This window comes from Aptenodytes forsteri, unplaced genomic scaffold, assembly GCF_000699145.1.
Source record: "Aptenodytes forsteri isolate BGI_AS27 unplaced genomic scaffold, ASM69914v1 Scaffold40, whole genome shotgun sequence".
In the NCBI taxonomy this organism is placed as follows: Eukaryota; Metazoa; Chordata; class Aves; order Sphenisciformes; family Spheniscidae; genus Aptenodytes; species Aptenodytes forsteri.
This window is the reverse complement of record NW_008796077.1, coordinates 1,706,835-1,719,401: the sequence shown is the minus strand read 5'-3', so window position 1 is coordinate 1,719,401 and position 12,567 is coordinate 1,706,835. Positions and strand designations below refer to the sequence as shown.

At 47.7% G+C, this 12,567-nt stretch overlaps 1 protein-coding gene across 1 annotated transcript in view; it reads left to right on the top strand.

Annotated features, from left to right (window-relative positions):
- Nucleotides 1–8,810: 8,810 nt before the first annotated feature.
- Nucleotides 8,811–12,567, top strand: part of HIVEP3 (human immunodeficiency virus type I enhancer binding protein 3) — a 146,054-nt gene continuing 142,297 nt past the window's right edge. Inside the window, exon 1 of the mRNA XM_009286653.2 lies at nucleotides 8,811–8,888. The gene's annotated coding sequence lies outside the window, so the exon portion shown is untranslated. The remainder of the gene's footprint in view (nucleotides 8,889–12,567) is intronic.

Sequence of the window (12,567 nt, the reverse complement as noted above, 5' to 3'; positions counted from 1 at the left end):
GACGGTCCTTTAGAAATGTTGTCATCTCCTGGCACTCTCCAGATAGCTAAAATTACCCGGTCAGCTGTGTGCAGCAGTAGTCTGGCTCCTAACGAGAAGCGTGTGGTAGGGGGTTTCTGCTTTATAGGAGATGGGGTCCAGACTTCTCGGGGGCTGCCCGATGTGTTTAGTCTTTGTCCGTTTGCTTTGACAGAAGGGTAAACATAAGCCTTTAAAACAGCAAGTGTCGGACAAAAATAAGAGCTGACATTGTTTTGCTTCTCTGGTCACTGCTGCAAATTGCTACCTGCAAGCTGGTGCTGAGAGGTGTGAGGAGCACCTCTCATGCCTCCCAGCTGCCTGGGAGCAGCCTGTCCGTGGAGCAGCAACTGCATGGTTGTCTGTCCGAATGGTCTGCCCCGAAGCTGCCATTAGCCACGGTGTGTGTGCGCAATGGTCTTTCCAGACAGCTTCTCAAGCACCTGCAGGGATGCTTCAGATGAAGGGATCAGGGATTCAGGGTGCACGGTGGGGTGCCCAGGCATTCCTTATAGACACAGACATCCACCTTTTTTTTGCAAAGAGGTCTGTGCAAAGCCTACATGCCTTTTGAATAGTGCTGAAATATTGCTATGGCCTGAGAATTTGATAAGAGGATTTGGGTGGTGCAGGGGATTTCTGGTGCTTTTGCTTTACATAAAGATGTATTTTACAATAAAAAGGCTTTCTGTTTCCAAGTTTGTTAACACAACACTTTGCATCAACAATAAATGCATGGAGTAAGTCACAAAAGAGAATTAAAATAGCGTGTATTGACTTTAATTGAACTACAGCGGTACGCAGTAGTCTCTGACGTTGTAGTATAGCAGTAAAGTTCATGGATGCTAATAGGTGTGAGCTATGTCCCTGATACAGTTAGAAAAAGGGGAGACTAACTCCAAATGGCAGGAATGATATGAACATACTGTCTTCAGGTTTTGTTTGCTGTCTTTGATGATGCAGATGAGGTTCTCGCTAGAAAAGGTATTTGCAAACTGGGACTTGTGTCCTGCTAGGGGTAACCGGGATATTTCGAGACTCGGAGCAGCTGACGCTGAGTCTCGCCTGTGGACAGCCAGGAGCTGCTGCTGTTGGCGGGGCTGCTGACGTGCCCAAGGAAACAAAGTTTGGAAAGTCCTGCTGTAGAGCAAGCATGGATGAAACAAAATCAGCCTTGCCATTAAGGAATATGCTGGGGAAAAGAGCTGCTAGAAATCCAGGAATCAGAGGGGGAAGAGGCAGGTTAGATCAGATGTACTCCTCCTCCCAGGAGCCAGTGCTCAGCAGAGCCTTACAGTGCGTTTTCTAGGGCTTTGCCCAGCCTCGTGGTAAATGGGCCTGCAACCACTTTCCTTAGGAGATGTTCCAGTCTCAGAGATGTCTCTTCTCTCTGGTAGGTTTTTTTTGTAGTAGTCAGGCTAAATTCTCCTCTTCATAATCTATCCCACTAGGAAAATACACTCCCTAAATAATTTCTTTTCAATCAGGTGTTTACACCCATCAATTATTTGCAAACTTTTATTCCCTTCCACCTCTTTTTTTTTTGTTTTTGTTGACTTAAGTGAAACATGCAGATTTGGCTACTTTAACTTCTCCAAAGGGATCAGTGCTTCCAGACTCCAGGCATTGTATTGCTGATTCCTGGACACATGGTAGTTTGGCCACATCTTTTAGCATGAACCCCTCACCCCGAATGGGTTTCTGGACCAGACCAGAGTTTTTGTGTCACAGCCCTGTGCAGAGGATGCTGTGGAATAGCATCACCCTGAGACATTTTGCCAAAAACCTGTGCAAAGGGATGAAGGAGATAATTTTGCTGCTGCCTTGTTTTTGATGCTCTGATCCAGGGTACCAGTGCTCAACATCCAAAAAGATATACTGAATAATTTTTTTACCCAGAAATCTCATTACAGAGCCTACCACCAGGGGCATTACAACTATTGTGATTTCCTGTGATTTTGCCCTGCTCCTGTTTCTGCAATGGCTGTACGGTTGTTCTTTCACTTCTCTTTTTTTGCCTACTTCTGCTTGAGAGTTTGATGAGGGGATTGACAGAGGCTCAACACATCCTTCCAGGGGTGGAACAATATAAGGGCTGACTCTTGCAGCATGACAAGGCTGTCATTTCTTTTTCTTTTTTTTTTTAAAAAGTGAAAACCAGACTTTGCAGCTATCCTTATTACTCAAATACCTGTCCTTCTGGGACAGTGCACCTTTGCCTGCTTAGTGCTGCTGTAGCTGCTTGCTCTGTGCCACATCCCAGAGCCTGGCACTCCAACCTATTGATTGACATCTCTGTCTCCAGCTCTGATCTCATGTCTTGACCATCTGCTTCTTCTGGTGGTCTCCGGAGGGTCTGCCAATCAGCAAAGCAGGCTCAAAACTCTCAGGCAAATGGGTTAGATTATTTTTGGACCTTCCTTGCAGCCATCTGTTTGGGAGGGAGCCATGAGCTTGTCTTACCCAGCTGGGTTAAGGTGCTGTGGCAGCCTGCAAGGGAGGAGGAAGCAAACGGGATAAAGAAAATTACCCTCTTCTTAAGGAGCTGAATCAGCTGCGAGACAGCGCTGAGCTCTCAGCCAGTGACTGGCACCAGCAGTGAGATACTGGGATATTTCCCAGCTCCCGTCTCTGTCGGAGCTGGCTGTTGCTTTCAGATGACACCAAGCAAGACAGCAAGTTTGGTGTGACTTCGAAGCTGACTCGTGTTGCCTGTGACAACCTGGGTTTGAGTCTATTTTACATGCACACACATACACATGTGCATATGTTGCTATAACAACCACCTAGGACTTTTAAAAAATGTTGGACTCTGTTTTCCAGGTTGCAAAGCACCTAAGTTTTGCTGCAACCCAGGAGGCAAACAGCTGCCTTCAGTCTTCTTTTTTTTTTCCCCTCCCTAAAAAAAGCACTAAATCAAGTATGCTAGGCAAAATGTCTGGGTAATTATGTAAAAAGAGACTGTAATGCCTTAGTAGGAAAAGAGAGGCACACAGGGCTCTGTCTGCTGCTGTGGTGTTTGAAACAGCCCAGCCAGTTCACGGCAGTAAAGGCTGAAACGTAAATGCTGGTTTTGGTGTCACCAGAACATCACAGTTAAATAATGCCACTAGTAAAGCCACTGGTGTCACCAGGTAGCAATAAATCACAAATCACAGATGAAGATTATGACCTGCAGCCTCTGACGCAACGTGATCCAAACTAACGCTGTAACCTGGAAGACAGCAACCAGATACTGGTAAGAGCAGGGGATGTGAACAACGAAGAGCCTGTATTAGCCCTTCCCTATAGCTGCAGACTCTGGCTAAGGTACTAGGTATCTAGGCAATGGCATTTGTCTCCTGTAGCAGGCTCAGTACCAATACTCTATATTTTTCCCTTTTTCTCTGAGTGATGGGGACATTCTGAACAGTGTTGTCTTCCAAAAAAAAGGGGGTTTTCTTGCAGGGAAAGGAGAAAGCAGGAGAGGCACAGCTACCAGGCAACATGTGTTTTGCAGGATATGCATGTGTGTGATAGCCCTTGTGTGCTGGTCTTCATCTTGCATGTGTTTGAAAGCGAGCCTTGCCCATAAAATGAGCCCTGATGTAGGGGCGGGAGTTCTGGTTTCCCCTCGTAGGCAGTGCTTGGTCTTCACGTGCAGTTTGTGACCCAGCCTGCTGCTGGGGCTGCATCCTGCCACGCAGGGGTGGGTGTCACTCTTCTCCGTCACACCGCAAAGGAGGTGACTCAGAGGTTGCAGAAGGTCACTTGGGGCAGAGCTTGGAACAGAGCCCAGGACCTAATATGGCACGTTTTGGTGTGCCCTTGCTCACAGCTCTGCCTCAGCGCAACCATCCGCTGCTCTGCATTGGGTCCTTGGGGCTGCATATGATCAAAGGCATTCAGAGATGAGGCATGCAATGCGGTTTCATCAACAGTTGTTAAACTTGCTAGCAAAACACGTCCTCTCACTCCTAAAAGCGACATACAATTCTTCATGTGTTGATTTAGTGGACAAAGTTTGTGCTGGATCGTCATATTCCAAGTCCAAGCCCATTACATAAGGGAAGAAAATACCTTGTGATTCTGTGATTACCTTAATGCAAACACCAATGTCTAGGATACCCTAGACATTTTTCCCACCCAGAAGCTGTGCTGAGAGAATGGAGGAAAAAATGCTTTGGATATTTGTTTAGGATTTCTAGGTATGTGATAGTCCAAAACCAGCTGCTGCAACTAGATCGTTGGAGGTCTAGAAATCCCAGAGGAATAGACGTGTGGGCAGCAGGGATCTGTGCAGTCTGAGAGCACTGGTTAAGCTGGATCCATCTAGCTGGTGCTGGATCCCTTGCGGAGGTCCTGCAAGGCAGATAAGCCTGTGCTGCTGTGTTGGGTTTCTTGGATGGGGTGCGGGAATGGGATGCACACGTTCAATACCAAGTGGTTGGTTTATACTTCCTGGTATCAACCATGATTTTTAATTTGTATGAGGGTTCTTCAGTGATTTCGGCACTTCCAGTGTGTTTATGTTGCAAAATGCTGTCTGCAGACATGGACTGGGACTCTAGTAGGTGTTTCATGGTCATGTTTTGTAGGTGATGGTGGTCTCCTGTTAGCACTTGAGACTCAATGCTTGATTACGGACCCTGTTGAACAGTGTCTGAACAACTGTGGGGAATGCTTTGCCTATATTCAGAGATGGGGTCCCAAAAAGGTCAGAATTTGATGTAAATGCACTATTCCAGAAATCGGTTTGATTTTCCAACACGTGCCCTTACCTCTCATGGCTGATTGGAGACCTCAGAACCTACCTGAGAAAATAAAGACCTTTTCATCCAGAGATCTCCAGCCTGAATCCAACTCAAACTACAAATGATACTTATTTTGTGGATTGAGGATGGCCTGTGTCACCAGAAACCATCGTATTTTGCTCAAAGTGGTGGCTTTCAGAGAAAATCCTTGAACTGTGTTGGTTCTGCAGACTGACCTCCCTTTGAGGCAGGTGGTGTGATGTGCTGGCACAGCAGCGCTCATGGGAGGCTTGTCCTCATAGACAGCTCTGTTTGCCAGGCCAAAGCTAAACTCAGCTTTGACGTACAACTTCTTCTCCAACGTACAAATTAGCTCATTAAACACTTCGCGTAAGATACACAGGAGCTGGCAGCGAGGGAGAGGAAATCAAACCCGCTCACGCTTTGTTCACCTGCGTTCAAAGTCATGAAACCTTCCTGCAATGATTCATCCCAAGCTGCAGGCTCCAGAGACCTGGTTTGCCTTCTCCAGCGCGGCTCCACGGACAGGGACAGGCTGCTGAGCTGAAAGGAAGCTTTTTAGCTGCAAAATTGTGCAAGGCAGTGTGTGCTATTTCTGGAGCGCGCTGTAATGTATGCGTCTAGCCTGGCTCTCTCCAGCAACGGCCAAATGTTTTTCAAGCAGTAAAGAAGGTAAAATAGAGCAACACTGTATTGGAGCCAGATTTTCCACGCGTTCCCTGAGCAGAGCCTGCAGGAGCCTGCACGTGCACTCGCAGACACATAATTAAATGCATCGGTCACCAGAAGGATGGAGCAGGGGGACCAGGGACCTCATTTTGGCAGCTGCAGCCGGTTACATTGCCATGGCCCGTGGCAGCCCAGGCAGCACGTGTGCTCCAGGATTGGGGCCAGCAAAGCCCAGACTGGGATGGGGGTTGTCACCACTGAGTGAGCAGGGGAGGTTATACTGGGGGAGAGAAGTGGCAGGGAGAAGGAAGCACCAGGGAGAAGGAGGAAGCAAAGCGTAGTAACGTCACCCCAACTGCAGCGCTTGCAACCCCCTGATCTCAGATCACCTGTGGGAGAAGAGTCGGGATCATTATCTCAGCTGTACAGGCTACAAAGCTGTCACGCAAAGGACATGTTTTTGTGGTGCAGCACAGCGTCACAGAGCAAGGGCTGAACCGGCTTGTTAGGGGACTGGAAGCAATTACGGTGATGTTAGCTTGTTTCTTTGCCTGGTCTACACGTTGCTGCTTCTGGCAGGGAGGACTTGCCAAGACAGTGCTGCATGAACGTGGCCCTAGAGCTTTTGGGTCTGGAGCGAGCCGATTCGGCGCTGAGTGTTGCATCTCAGCGCAGGCTGCTGAGCTCTGCAGCATGCTTCATGATGCTGCTGTCAAGCAAGTGTTATGATATCACTGCATATATCAGGAGGCTTTTGGGAAAAAGGGACAGTTGCAAGGGGTTTAGTGTGAGGAGCATCACCCTTTGGCCCATTTGACCGGTCTCTGGCACCCTGCTCAGGCTAGTCCTGCTGAGCGGGGGGGACTCGTCCCTGTAGGGTTGCAGCTCCCAGGTGAAGATGCACTAGAGGATGGGACCCCCCTCCCAGTACAGCCCCTTCCTCACCCTCTCCCATCTTGGGGAGGACTCGATCCTCACTTGCTCCACCAATTTGGCAGCCTGCTATATAATTCCTGCACTTTTGTGGGGGGAGGCGAGAAAGGGGTGATGCCAACCAAGGGGGAGAAGAGACAGAGAGATGGACCTGTCTGCCTTCTCCTGGATGATGATCGGGGTCACCTGCTGTTCCCCTTGCTGGACGCTGCTACTCAGAGGAGAGAAAAGGGAAAGAAGGAAAGAAAATATCAGAAATACAGGCTGAGGACTGCGTAGAAATAATGCAGGGTGGGATCATTCCAGATCAGCCAGAGCTTGGCAGATTTTTGTGTGCATTCATGGCAGCAGTGCCTGGCCGTAGCAGAGATGGGCATAGATGTCTCCTTGTTTCCCTCTGGAAGTTGGCAGGTATATGGAGCTCCATAATATCACTGAGCACCCATGAGCTGTCTTTGTATTTACTGGTGTGGAGTTTTATATGTGTCGAATGAGAGAGCAATGAGCGTTTTCTGGTGTTTTACGAATGTTGTTGGCTCTCTGGGAGCAGCGTAGGGGCAGGTGCAGAACACGACGGAGATCTGAGCTGGGACTTCATAGATCTCTGCAAAATCTTAGGTAAATTAATGTTTGAGAACAAAGTCCCTTAACAGAATTTAGCAGAAAATGGGATATTTGTTTATCGCACGTGCTTCGGGAATTAATTGAGCCATGTCCATGGTGCTGTGTTCTGATGCTAAAACCAACATTTACTCACAATCTCTATGGGTTGTTAAACTGATTTTGTACCACTTTTTGGTCTTTCACCCTTGTTAAATTAAAACAACATTTTCTTGTAAGACAGTTGCAAGATTAACATATAAATGTTTTTTTCTTTGTCTGGCATTATTGAGTAGGGTGTTTTATCTTCACCAGTTCCTTTAGTCTTTTGTTCACAATGATTTAAAGTATTCTCAGCGCTGTCCTGCTATTGCATTTATTTGTACGTATGTGCTTTTGCAATAACATTGTACGGAGTTTTCTGTAAGTTCATACTAGCTCTGCATCTGCATGTGTGTGCCAACATGCTTTCAGGAGAAGCCACTAATAAGGATACAGATTTAAAATTATCTAATTTAATTGCTGGCAGCAGAATGCATGGTGGGGAAGATGTTATGAAGAATTGCTGGATGGCCTAACAGTGTTAGTTCCATTAAATCCTCAGAGTCTGACCTGTCTGTAGTTATTTCTTCCTGCGTAATGAGAAAAATGAATTTAAAGAGACAATAAGAGTAACCATGGATGGGTGTATCTGAAGGACCTGGAAGAAGTGTGGTGCTAAGGGCGGATAATGGGAACCACGTGGGCTCTGCATCGGCGTCAGTGCAGCCCTCCCTGCCTCAGTTTCCACATCAGTGAAATGGGGCTAATCACTCACTTGCTTGTCTGAGATTATGAGAATTAATGGTTGACTATAAAGTGCCCAGAAATCTCCAACTAAAAGGAGTCATGCAAGGGCAAAGCTGCTTTTTTTTCCCTGCATGCTGCTGTTTTGCAGGCTGCAGTTGCTCCTCTTGCGCTCGCTTGGATGCCCGGCCACCGTTGGCCACTGAGGATGCTCCGTGCCACCATGGGGATGCTGCCTGTGGTCATCGCTGCAGCTGCCCACATGCATGAAGCTGCTGCCCATGGGGCTGAAGGCGCTTTCGTTAGCGCTGCTCAATAGCAGCTTCCTTGTGCTGCCTTTTTTTCCTGCACCCAGATGCATTATGGATAACTTTGTCCATTAGCTCTGCTTTAAGACAGTCTCAGCCTTTTGAACATTTTTTTTTCCTGGGTACCTTCCCATAACCTGTTGTGATTTTTAGTTTTCTATTAAGGCTTAGCCCCACCAGTCCTGACGTTGGAAGTGAATGATCAGTCCCTGCCTGTGCCCAGAGCAGCCCACCCTGCTGCAGGCTGTGGCAGGGCCAGGGCTGGGTGTGTAGGCAGCCTGGCTCACTGCTCATGTTTATTTTCCATCTCTGAAGTAGTCCGGATAGGGTCCAGTTTGCATTCAGGGTCTGGTTTCAGGAGAACTGGAAAGCCCATCACTAGCCAGTCTCCTTCCTGCGCCTTGTCTTTGTACATCTGGAAATGAATCATTTGACATGTAAGGAAAAATCTCTGCAATGATACTCTTCAAAAATTATTTACTTTCATGTGCAGGTCCCATGTGAGAAGAGGACAGCATAGAGAAAAATGCATAAAAGATTAGGCCAAAACAGTGGCAGAAGGGATTGCAGATATGGAGTGAAAGGGCGAGTAAGGAAAAGCCCTAATGTCTTGATGGGAGCAAGTAGAAAAATATGAGTTGCTACTACAATTGGAGAGGATGCGACTGTGTCTGTGGTATAAATGGCATACATTTAAAACTGCCTCATTACATTAAGGTCTCATGTTTTCTTCCCTAGGCTCCCTTTCCCAGGTCACTGTATGAACACCTGAGTCTCCTCGAAGCATCAGAGAGATGAACCTGTAGTGGCTTGTCCACAGGTAAGAGGCTCAGCCATTGCTTTGGTGCCTGCTCCAGTGATTTGGGAAGCGTGGGGGACCTCAGAGCCCATGGCTGTGGTGTTTCAAGGCTTGAGCCCGTGTCCATGCTGCCTGACGTTGTGATGGGAGGCTCACTGTCTGCCAGGGTTTCTGCAGGTTTTATGCCCCTCCAAGGTGACATGGTCGCAGGGGTTTGCAATTCCTCGAGCAGACGTACGGTGACTGAGCATTTAAAAAGATGTTTTGAGGGGCAAAGGCTGATCCAGGCTGCCGATCTTGGTTTTTTATTTTATTTATGCTTACAGTGTGCTGCTGGTTTTGTTCGTAGCTGCCCAGCCAGAGCAGCCTGTGCTCCCGTACAGGTGCTTGCTGTAATTTTCTGAACCTGGTAGATGTGGATTGCAGTATCAGGGTGGAGGCCGCTTCTCCTGCTGCTGTGATTTTCCTTCTGGCTCTTTATCCAACAGCTGCCTAATATAAAATATTTAGAAACAGAAGCCACTGTTGGGTCTTTCCCCTTGTGGCTGAGCGACATGACCAGCAGGTGCCCCAATCCTGCCCTCCCTTGCCTGCTCTCCCTGTCCTTGCAGCCGTGCCTTTTTCCCCTTCCAACCTTCATGAAGTCGCTGCATTTACTGATGAAGTTTTACCTTCCTTAGGGATGCTGCTTGCCCAACTTTGGAGAAGTTTGTGGAAATAAAATACCGTTCATGGAGCTCTTGGAGAATCCTCAATAAGAAGGTCCTGTGCTGCTGGGTATTGACACTGGCCACCAGCATGTTGTAGAGGCTCAACCCAGGGTCTGGCACCTGTGTTGGGCAGATTTTAAGGGCTGGGAGTCACTTGGCTGATATGAGACAGATGAACACATTCCTTGAGTGAAAAATGGGTTTGTCTGTTCCCTGCTTTAGGGCGTACAGCTTTATCTGTAGGGGTGCACATCCCACGGCAGCTTGCTGCTGTCTGCAGCCAGGTTCACTGAGCTGGGGGCATGTTGCAGATCCCAGCCACAGGTTATTTTCAGAGTTAAAACGCGGTGGTGTAGGATGGGTAGCACAACAGCGTTCCCTGCGGGAGCGGAAGAGCAGGAAAGCCGCTGGGGATGGGGACGGGCTGGGGAAGGCGGTGGTGGTTCTCCTGCAGAAGCCACAGCCTTTTCCTGGGGAGAAGCTGTTGGCCTGGAAATAACGTGAGAGTGGCCGGGGGAAGAGCACAGCTTCCCAGAGAGCAGCAGCCGCTGCCCTGCTGCGACATAGCCAGGCCTTTTGTCTCATCGGCGAGCATTAATTGAAGGGGACAGATTTTGCACCCTGGGAGCAGCAGGTGATCACACTCCAGTGAGAGCTCAGAGACGGCTCCATCAGCAGATACTTCTTGCTCGGCTGCAGTTATAGCTCATTATCTCACTGGCCTTTAATTTCGCAAGTGTTTCTTGTAATGTGTTTCTTCAGCCTGGTCCGGCTTCTGACCTCTGTTCCCAGAGGCAGCGGGATAATATATTCATCTGCTGTGCTGTCTAGCCACTTCGCATCCCTCCCTCCCTCCTTCCATCCCCCTCTCCGTCTCTGTCCTTTTTGGCAATCTGTCATTTTTATTTTTGGTACGAGTCCAGGAGCTGAGTAAAAAGTACTTGGGCAGCTGGAGCAAGAAACAATGGGTTTTAAATACGCTTTAACATGTTTGTAAACAACTGCACTTCATCAGGGTCCCTGCCCAGCACACTGGCAGCAGACAAAACTGATGAGACTCTTCTGAGATCAGAATTAATTACACTGCATGAAATGGTGCAAAACAGACAACGATGCAGTGGGAAATATCTCCTGTTCTGTGGTTCATGTCTGTTCGTTTATGACATGCTCGTCACTGTGGCCACTGAGCACCGGAGATTGCTCTTCTCTTAGCTGTGGCTGGGAAGAAGATGAGCAGAGAGCGCTAAAAATTTTGGGAGGACTGTGTAGCTGTTGCACTTTAAGGATGCTCCACGGAGGGTCCAGTGGGATGTCACACTTGTTGGAAATCATCTATCAGGGAAGATCAGTACAAGGAATAATGCTGCTGTCCTGTCAAAATATTCCCATTTTTCCTGAATTCCCACAGCTTGTTCCTGGTGAAAAAAATAGTTTTGTGGTTTCTTTATATCAGGGAATAAAAAAATCCTTTACTGAGGATGATTTGAAGAGGGAAACAAGCTCAGGAGCAAAGGATGGGGGCAAAAGAGCTGTAGTTGGAGCACATGGATTGGATGCTACCAGGTAGCCCGTTAGTCCCAACTCACCAATTTTGATGAATAAAGACTGAATTTGCAGGTACGGGACTCCTGCTCTGTTGCTGAGGGCTGTGAGTGGAGTGGGGCTGACCTCATGATACAACTGTTCATACCTGACACACAGGTACAACCGTTGTACAACCGTTTGTACCTGCAGGAGTTTTTCTCCTGCAATAATGGAGGAGAAAAATCAAAGCGCTTTGAAATCAATCCCTTTGCTGTGTTGTACTCATCTCACAAACCCCTGGTTAGTCAGTCTGTGGCTGCTCCTTCTCCAGGGGATGGATGCAGCCGGTCTCTGACTCTTCTGTGAGTAACAGTGTAATTGCAGAAATTGGCACGGTGGCTTGGAACGAGATCTAATTAATTAATTCAAGACATGCTGGGATTAAATTTTATTAAACCTTGGAATCAGAGTAGACTAGATGAAATGTAAGCAAAGGTCGGGAAGGGAAAGGAGGGGTATGCGCCACATGTGCTGCCTGCCAGCACTGCCGCTGTCGTGCCCTTCACTGGCGGGATACCGAGGGCGTGCTCAGGTTATATGTAGATACATGCATATGTACATATATACACACACACGTACATATATGCACATAGATATACATATACGCATATATATACACATATGTACATATATATACACACATATACACCCAGTTTCACTCCAGCCAGGGCGATAAGGGAGGCTCTGCTTTCCTTATCCAGTTGCTCTGGATTTTTACATGCAAGGTGACTGACCCGTCCCTCTCTCCTGCAGCAGGTCATAAGCCGGGCACCTCTGGCCATGTACTCCCTAACGTCATCTGGAGTGAAGATGAGGCTTCTTTTGCTTTTCCCCTGATCCCATGCTGATAAATGTGTCGTGCTCCATCCAGACCTGCCTATTATTTCATAATAAGGGATGCCAGCTACATATTTCATAGAATCATAGAATCATTAAGGTTGGAAAAGACCTCTAAGATCATCGAGTCCAACCATCAACCCAACACCACCATGCCCACTAAACTATGTCCCTAAGTGCCTCATCTACTCGTCTTTTAAATACCTCCAGGGATGGGGACTCCACCACTTCCCTGGGCAGCCTGTTAAAATGTTTACTGCCTTTAAAATGATTTGGGCTCTTCTGGAATGGAAATTCAAGACACTCATTGCTTACATAGTTGCATCTTGATGCTTACTCTGCTCCCAGAAGCTGTCTGGGAGGTCAGGCATGTATGTGCTGGCACAGCTTTACACTGCTGAACTTTGCAGGAATAACTAAGTTTTTTGGGCAGGTAAACAAGTGTATATGTGGCGTGTATGCAAAACCATCAGCTCTCCAACAAGAGGTGCAGCACAGGACCCAGCCTTTTCAGGGATGTTGTTTTGCCTGCCGAATCTCTAGCATCCCACACGAGCCGTCTTTTCTTC